We start from the raw sequence: 8,888 nt of genomic DNA on the forward strand, positions 1-8,888 counted from the left end.
CAGTTCCTGGACTCGTCAAACCCAGTCCTTGTTTTCACAAACTAATCGTGGCTAACTCCCAAACATTATTCCATTTTTAAAAACGATAATATGCATACATGGCAGAATGAAACGGCGTTGGTGGAAGCGTTTTCCATTTAACAAGTAACCTAATATGCAAAGCCATAACATTAAATCATTTCCCAAATGGTAAACTAGAAAGTTTAACATGATTTACACCTTACAACAAACACACAGGTTAAACAGGTGAGTACACATCTTCCTGGATATGTATAACTCCGGAGGAACACGAAGCCTAAATTAATTATATTTCTTTCTAGACCAATTAAGACACCCAATCATTATTGCAGGCAACTTTAATGCCAACCACCTCACGTGGAGTAGAGGTACTCAAAACATAGCAGGCACTTAACTCAATAAATACCTAGACACTACACCATACATACTCTCCTATCACCACCATACCTCCCAACATTAACTACAAACCCAATTACGAAGCCTCAGTAAACATATTGTAGTTTAACACACTTTCAACATGAACTACAATTTCACACTGGACCGGACATTGGTAAGGACCACAAACCCGTCATCATGAAATTGACAAACCTTCAACCACCAACTCACCACTTAACACTTCCCATTTGGAACATTATAAGTCTAGCTAAAACCAAATGTAACCACTATCTATCTCCCAGATACAAGAGAAAGAGAGAGAGAGACAGAGGCTAATACATTCTTAAAATGTACATACAGATGATCCTAATGTCATCTGTATCCTACTTACCCAAGTACACTGATTCTTATTTTATTTCATGTCCCAATACTTATACAACTACATTCTCGGATAATATAGGGAACCTAATCATAAACAACAAACTCAACAAAAATCACATCATCCTAGGAGGTGACCCAGTCTTTGGAACTCACCCCCTTACGAATTAAAAAAAGTTGTCCAACCTATTCAAAAGTAAAACCAAAAAGTACATAATTTCATCCTCATTGTTTCCTACCTTGTGCTTCAAACTCACACTGTATCTTGTACTACCCACCTTCCCAATATTAGTACCCAAGACATATATCTTTACCAGTGTAATCACCGCTGTCAATTTATATTGTAGTTATTTGTTGATATAAAATCTTGCTACAATGTACTTTTTCATCTTACCTGATTTGTTAGATTAAGGTCCTGCCCAAAACGCTATGCGTGTTAGTGGCTTCGCAAGAATGAACAAATACCAAACTTAAGTAATCTTACTGTGACCTTGCATTCTCTTGCGAATAAATTATTATTAAAATACTAATTTTAATATTGTTAAATTATGCGGCCACAGAAGTTTAAGAAAACAACGGAAACATGATTTGCAAACCATTTTTTATCATTAAACTATGCGACCACACAAATGTGTAAGAAAACTTGAAACTAGAATGTTGCTCGAATCGATAACTTAAAATACCATTCGTCTTCATCTTGAAAAACATAGATTAATAAATGATTCACAACATGGTTTTACTAATGGCCGTTCATGTTTAACAAATTAGCTATCATTTTATTCGAGCAGAGTTGAGGCAGTAGATAGTGGTAAGCATTCTCACAATCTACTTGAGAATGGTCCAGGACGGACCGAAACGTCATCGTCCCTTCACCTTCTAGTGTGTGGTTAGGTCAACATATTTCAGGGCCTATGGGCCCATACGAGACAGCTCCTATTTATAACCACCCAATCCCACTCATATACATGTCCAACCCACGTTTGAAACAATCAAGGGACCCCCACCTCCACCACGTTACGCGGTTATTGGTTCCACAAATCAACAACCCTGTTACCGAACCAGTATTTACCCGGGTCCTTCCTAAATCTAAATTTATCTAATTTATACTCATTGTTTCGTGTTCTTGTGTTGATACTTTTAATACCCTATTAATATCCCCTTTGTTATGCCCTTTCATCCACTTATAAGCCTCTATCATGTCACCCATGGTTCTTCGCCTTTCTAGAGAATGTAATTTAAGAACACAAAAACATAAGAATAAGAGTCTCACGGTATTGGGGGAGGGGCTATATTAAAATGAATTAGGGCATGGCTATACCAAAAGAAACAAAGAGTTAGTATAAATGGAATTAAGTCAGAGTGTGGAAAATGTTGTAAGTGGAGTCCCTCAAGATTCTGTCCTGGGACCTCTGTTATTCATAATATATATGAATGATTTAGATTCAGGATTGAGCAGCAATATTTGCAAATTTGCCGAAGATACGAAAATAGAGAGGGAAATAAACACTGAAAAAGACTCACTATCACTTCAAGACAATCTAAATAGGGTTTTGAAATGGTCAAAAATTGGAAGATGCAGTTTTGCTGACAAATGTAAAGTTTTGAGGCTAGGTAATAATGATAAGAGTTACAAGATACGAGCTAGATGGTGTTGAGACTGCGAAGTCGGATTGCGAAAGGGAAGTTATGATAAGTAAGAATTTTTAACATCTCTAACCAGTTGTACGAATTCCTGTTCTAAACCGACCTCCCCATTCTTAATCCTTTTGTACCAAGCTCTCTTTTTACCTATAAGGTTCTTCAGATCCTTTGTTTCCATTTCGGGTCATTAGTATTCGATCTATTCAATTTGTATGACATACTACGTTCCTGTGCTTTGCTTATAATATTTTTAAATAAGTTGTAATTTGAATCCACACCGATTTTAATTCAATAAAATTAATTTGTTTCCCTGTTAGTTAACACTAAATCTAAAATATTTTTTTTTGTGAGGGAGACCTCACCCTCCCTACAAAACTGGATCAGTGCCAGAGGGACTCTAAAATCCACCATTACCAAATATTTTGCAGTGGAGAACATCATGCTCTTCAACGTACCATGGAACCATAAAACAGACCTGGGAGACTTGGAAACACTGGACATAAAAAGTTATAATAATGACCAGAACAAGGCTGGCACGCACCAAACTAGCCACACACAGCTATAAATATAGGTCAGATATAAATGAACTTGCATCCACTGCCATGTTCCAGAGAAGATGGCAGTGGATGCAAGAGACAAATCAAAATTATCTCCTTCGCCGTTTCAGATATAGTACCAGAATCAATTTCTAGCCACTTCTTATCACCCTCAAAGTGCCTTTTAATTTCTAGTATATATTAGGGGGGAGGAGACTTCTTGCTATATATAAAATACAAATTAATTACACATAGAAATTACAATAGAAAATCATGCATCAAATGAACAAAAGGAAGCGTCTGGGATGATCTCGGACGTAGGTTCGAATCCTCGTCACGGCCCTTGTGGATTTGTACAAATTAATTAAAACATTATTTAAATATCTCCAGTCAACGAAAATTTAGGCCATATCTGACCTATTCATATAACCCAAACCATCGGGACAATCTTGCATAATCGCAGCTGCAAAGAACGGCAGTTGGCGCCATCAACAAATCCAGCCCTCGCCAAGTGCAATGTCTAACTCTAAAACACAACATTCAGGCCGAGCCATGACACAAACACTGACACACCACTGTGACACATCTCCCAACACCACCAACCCATACAGTTGAAGAGAAAACCTTTCAGTAGACTGCACGTACCATAAGGAAGAACTGATGAACCACTTTAGGCTAGCAAGGGCTAGGCTAGTCAGCTCTCTCAGTTCTGCCTGCTACCACAGGTGACCCGAAAAAGATTGATAGAAAAGGATGGATGAATATTTAATTAATAATTGGGTTAGGGTAATGTTATGGCAGATGATGAGAATAAAACAGTTATAATTAGTTTTGTCGGGGAGAAGAAGCTTGTGTATACTTTAGGCTTGTATCAGGATTCCTGCAAGGAAGCAATCCCACATTGTCTAACTCTCGGGTACCTATTTATTACTAGGTGAACAGAGGCATCATCTGTTCTGTCCCGCTTGGGAATCGAACCCGGGATTCCCAGTTGTGAGTCGGAAGTATATCCACTATGCTACCGACACCCGAACCACTGCACTACGTAGGAGGAAGTGCGTAGAAGGGATATTAATCCAAAACTATAGGAAAGTCTTTGAGTTAGTCAGGATTAGTGATCGAGTAGAGGAAGCAGTCCTTCACACAGCCAAGCATGGCTAACCCTATATATATCTGGGACGACAAGCAGACACAAATTTATGGGTTATTCAAGCCCGTGCTACCTCTTGTGTGGTTTAATCATCATCACTCAGGCACAAAACATGAGTGACAATGTACGGAACAATAATGTGTAGAATGCAGGAGCTTCAGCCTTTCAGAAACAATATCCAAGAGTTCAAATTGCTTCTACACAAATGCCAGAAGCCTTTTAAGTAAACTTGATGCATTGTGCACTACACTGAGGCTGAGAATCCCCACATCATTGACATCAGCGAAAAATTGAGACGAGAAGGCACAAGTAAATGATAATTCTAATTTCCAGAACACCATCTACCTTTCAAAAAGGACATAACAAGAGCAAGTGGTGTAATGCTATACGTAAGAGGACTTGAATGAAACCAACAGTGAGAAATTGAACACCATTGGATTCTAGGAATCCGTATGGGGCAATATTCTAGCTCAAAATGATAGCAAACTGACAGTGAGAGTATTGCTACAGGACAGACACAACAACAGCAGAGGAAGTTACTGATCTACATAATGTGATCAATGCGGCATCGGAAACCGAATCTCTTATAATTGAGAACTTTAACCACGAGATAATAGATTCGACAAATCTAACATCATAGGCGGAAGGAGAACGATTTCTTGGCCCAGTACTTACAGTAACAGCATTCTGAAACTTGTGCTAACATCAAGAGGCCTTGATCGATCAAATCTGATTGACGAAAAGCTCACCGCTCCCCCCGTCACTTACCTAAATGAAGTAGGGGAGTTCAGTTTCTGAGCCCAGTATGTGCTTCTGTAACCCTCGCCACCACTGCCCACGGGATGCGTAGGGGGTGTATAATAAATACTGTAAATGAAAAAGTAATTAAAAACTATAGGACTACTGCTGTTATGGACAGAATTGGCGTTCTTCGTGGAATTCACTTCTCTTCGGCGGGAAATGTTAATTTTTGCCTGGCTTATGTGTATGTTCGCTATTACCGAGCCTGGTGGAAGGGGGAAGGGAGGGGTAGGCACGGGGCGGGCAGCAGGTCAGCGAGGCTGGTGGAGAGGGGGTAGGCCCGGGGGGGCAGCAGGTCAGCAAGGCTGGTGGAGAGGGGGTAGGCACGGGGCAGGCAGCAGGTCAGCGAGGCTGGTGGAGAGGGGGTAGGCACGGGGCGGGCAGCAGGTCAGCGAGGCTGGTGGAGAGGGGGTAGGCACGGGGGGGGGCAGCAGGTCAGCGAGGCAGGTGGAGAGGGGGTAGGCACGGGGCGGGCAGCAGGTCAGCGAGGCTGGTGGAGAGGGGGTAGGCACGGGGCGGGCAGCAGGTCAGCGAGGCTGGTGGAGAGGGGGTAGGCACGGGGCGGGCAGCAGGTCAGCGAGGCTGGTGGAGAGGGGGTAGGCACGGGGCGGGCAGCAGGTCAGCGAGGCTGGTGGAGAGGGGATAGGCACGGGGCGGGCAGCAGGTCAGCAAAGCTGGTGGAGAGGGGGTAGGCACGGGGCAGGCAGCAGATCAGCGAGGCTGGTGGAGAGGGGGTAGGCACGGGGGGGCGGCAGGTCAGCGAGCCTGGTGGAAGGGGGAAGGGAGGGGTAGGCACGGGGGGGGCAGCAGGTCAGCGAGGCTGGTGGAGAGGGGGTAGGCACGGGGCGGGCAGCAGGTCAGCGAGGCTGGTGGAGAGGGGGTAGGCACGGGGGGGCGGCAGGTCAGTGAGGCTGGTGGAGAGGGGGTAGGCACGGGGGGGCGGCAGGTCAGTGAGGCTGGTGGAGAGGGGGTAGGCACGGGGGGCGGCAGCAGGTCAGCGAGGCTGGTGGAGAGGGGGTAGGCACGGGGGGGCAGCAGGTCAGTGAGGCTGGTGGAGAGGGGGTAGGCACGGGGGGGGAGCAGGTCAGCGAGGCTGGTGGAAAGGGGGTAGGCACGGGGGGGGGCAGCAGAGGTCAGCGAGGCTGGTGGAGAGGGGGTAGGCACGGGGCGGGCAGCAGGTCAGTGAGGCTGGTGGAGAGGGGGTAGGCACGGGGCGGGCAGCAGGTCAGCGAGGCTGGTGGAAAGGGGGTAGGAACGGGTGGGGGCAGCAGGTCAGCGAGGCTGGTGGAGAGGGGGTAGGCACGGGGCGGGCAGCAGGTCAGTGAGGCTGGTGAAGAGGGGGTAGGAACGGAGGGGGGGGCAGCAGGTCAGCGAGGCTGGTGGAGAGGGGGTAGGCACGGGGCGGGCAGCAGGTCAGTGAGGCTTGTGAAGAGGGGGGTAGGAACGGGGGGGGGGGGGGGGCAGCAGGTCAGCGAGGCTGGTGGAGAGGGGGTAGGCACGGGGGGGGGCAGCAGGTCAGCGAGGCTGGTGGAGAGGGGGTAAGCACGTGGCGGGCAGCAGGTCAGTGAAGCTGGAGACGAAACAGCTGCTGCAGTATATAAGTCTGGGCAGGCGCCGGTATAGTCACATTCGGTCACAACTCTCTTCCAGTTCCAGGTGAGTTCCTCGCTACCCACACACCAGCATTAGGGATGTATGCCCCAAGAGGTGGACCACATTTCTTGGTGCATATACCCAGAATTTTATTTTAATCCTGGAATATGTTCAAGGCTAAATTACACTTGCTGGTTGGTCCGTGAGCATGTTAACTGTGGTGGCCTTATAATAATCTACTTATGCAGGGTTATATGCCTTGAGATCTACACCATCCTAGCACGTACTTTAAACAAGTAACTTTCACAAAACAAAAATTAAGATGTACAGTAACAGTAACTTTTTAACGGTTTTTAACTTTTTCCATGTACAGTAACTTTTTAAACTTAACATGTACGCTATATAGAAGCATTTACAAGACTGTAATTACCATATTTGTATCCTCACATTCCTTATGTACATTCTTGTATATGCATAAATAAATAAATAAATAAATCCAAACTACAGTAGTTGACATCAGTACGATTAAAAAGACACTAAACTTACGGGAACCTCAGTTTTTATAACGCCACCAAAAGTCAGTTGGGATTGTCTATTTCAACTGAAACAAGGTACAATTAGGCGTGAGGCAGCCACTCTCAGCACTGACCACTGTCTGGTCACGGTCATCTTGGTTATTTAGCAGGTAATCTGCTTAGCATTTGGTCACGTAATTACCTAAGTGTAGTTACAGGATGAGAGCTACGCTCGTGGTGTCCCGTCTTGATGGGTATGGGGTGCATAATATAGAAAGAAAATCATATTTCACAGGTTCCATATCTTCATATTTCTGGAAAGTGTTTATAGGGATGGCCACCTTATAAAAAATACTTGCTTTACCCCAGAAAATAAAAAACATCCAAAAAGGATAGAGTAACTTAGATTAATTATACCCCTGCTTTACTTTTTAAATTTATTCCATTAGTTTAGTCATTATTTTTTATTGCGTGAAATTAACCTGTTCCATACACCATTGATGATTTAAAGAGTTTTTCTTCTCCATAGTGTACCAACTCCACAACTCCATGATGAAGGTCTTTGTGTTGATGGTCTTTCTGGTAGCAATTGCATCGGCCTTGCCGCAGGCAACGGATGCAGCAGCGGCTCCTCCCGCAGAGGGTGCAGCAGGGGGTGCTACTACCCCAGCAGCTGGCGCAGGGGGTGCAGCAGGAGCTGGTGCTACCACAGCACCTGCCGCAGGGGGGGAAACCACTGCCGCAGGAGGAGGAGCAGGAGCTACTACAGCAGCAGCGTAAGGATAACCTTGTAATAATACCACTAGAACCCAAGGGTATGACTTAAGGCAACAAAAGCGAGTATCTTTTTTTTTTTCTACAAACTCAAGTACACCGGCACTGTATTGCTACTATATTCTATAAGGTTAGAGTTTAGGTCAAAAGCTAGCCATGTTCAGTTATCATTCCCTTCTGCTAGCCTGCTCTATCAAATGGCATGTAAACTGTGGGAAAATGTTCATGTACATACTTTAAAATAAACATTAATTAAAAAGCTCCAGATATTTTACACCTGTGTGACATGTTTAATTGCCGGATATTGAGCAATATAGTGTTTGAGACATGTCCTTGCTGCCTTTAACTTATTAGTTCATATTAGGAGTGGTTAAGGTTTGGAGATTGTTATCTGAAGATAACCTTCAACAATTATTAATATCCTAGCCTAATCCTGGTAATTACAATGGCACACTTTGATGGAACTGTTATCCTTGCATACAAATTTCAGATCGGAACAATTCGCAATTGTTACTGCTATAGTGTTTTGTTAAGAAGTGTTTGTGATTTCTTTCTTCTTAAACTTTCAGTAATATAGAGATAGGATTATTAATGAGCCTAAATTAATATTCTGTTTGCTATTTGCATGCTGAGTAAATGCTGCACACTTTTGTTTAACATAAATTTATATTGTAGTTATTTAAAAAAAAAAAACACTATTGTATTTTGTTTAAATTTTAAATAAATATTGGCAAAGTGCATTATGCTTTATTACCAACCACTACAATATTTTCCAGTTTGTATAATCATTACATCATGGCCTTTTTTATATAGAACTAAGAAATTCAGCTCTGATTCTGCATTGTAGCTACATCTCCAGTCCCCCAGTTAAATAGAAGCTGCCATTACCAGAGATGAAGTAGGGAGGCACCTGCTAGAACTGGACACAGTTTAAACTGGTCCATTCAATTACCCAAAACCACCCAAAGCCTCTTTAAATTAAACAAATGAACAAATCCACAAGGGCTGTGACGAGGATTCGAACCTACGTCTGGGAGCATCCCAGACGCTGCCTTAATTGACCGAGAAATCATCAACAGCGTGATTGATGTATCACGCTATTGTGAT

The 8,888-nt window shown here is 43.8% G+C and overlaps 1 long non-coding RNA gene across 1 annotated transcript; it reads left to right on the top strand.

The window, feature by feature from the left end:
- The first annotated feature begins 6,412 nt into the window (after positions 1 to 6,412).
- On the top strand, positions 6,413 to 8,519 carry LOC123773016 (uncharacterized). Its single transcript, XR_006774737.2, has 2 exons — positions 6,413 to 6,555; positions 7,537 to 8,519. It is a non-coding gene; the product is annotated as an uncharacterized lncRNA (long non-coding RNA).
- The last annotated feature ends 369 nt before the right edge of the window (positions 8,520 to 8,888 follow it).

The sequence above is a fragment of the Procambarus clarkii genome, chromosome 81 (assembly GCF_040958095.1).
Source record: "Procambarus clarkii isolate CNS0578487 chromosome 81, FALCON_Pclarkii_2.0, whole genome shotgun sequence".
Classification (NCBI taxonomy): domain Eukaryota; kingdom Metazoa; phylum Arthropoda; class Malacostraca; order Decapoda; family Cambaridae; genus Procambarus; species Procambarus clarkii.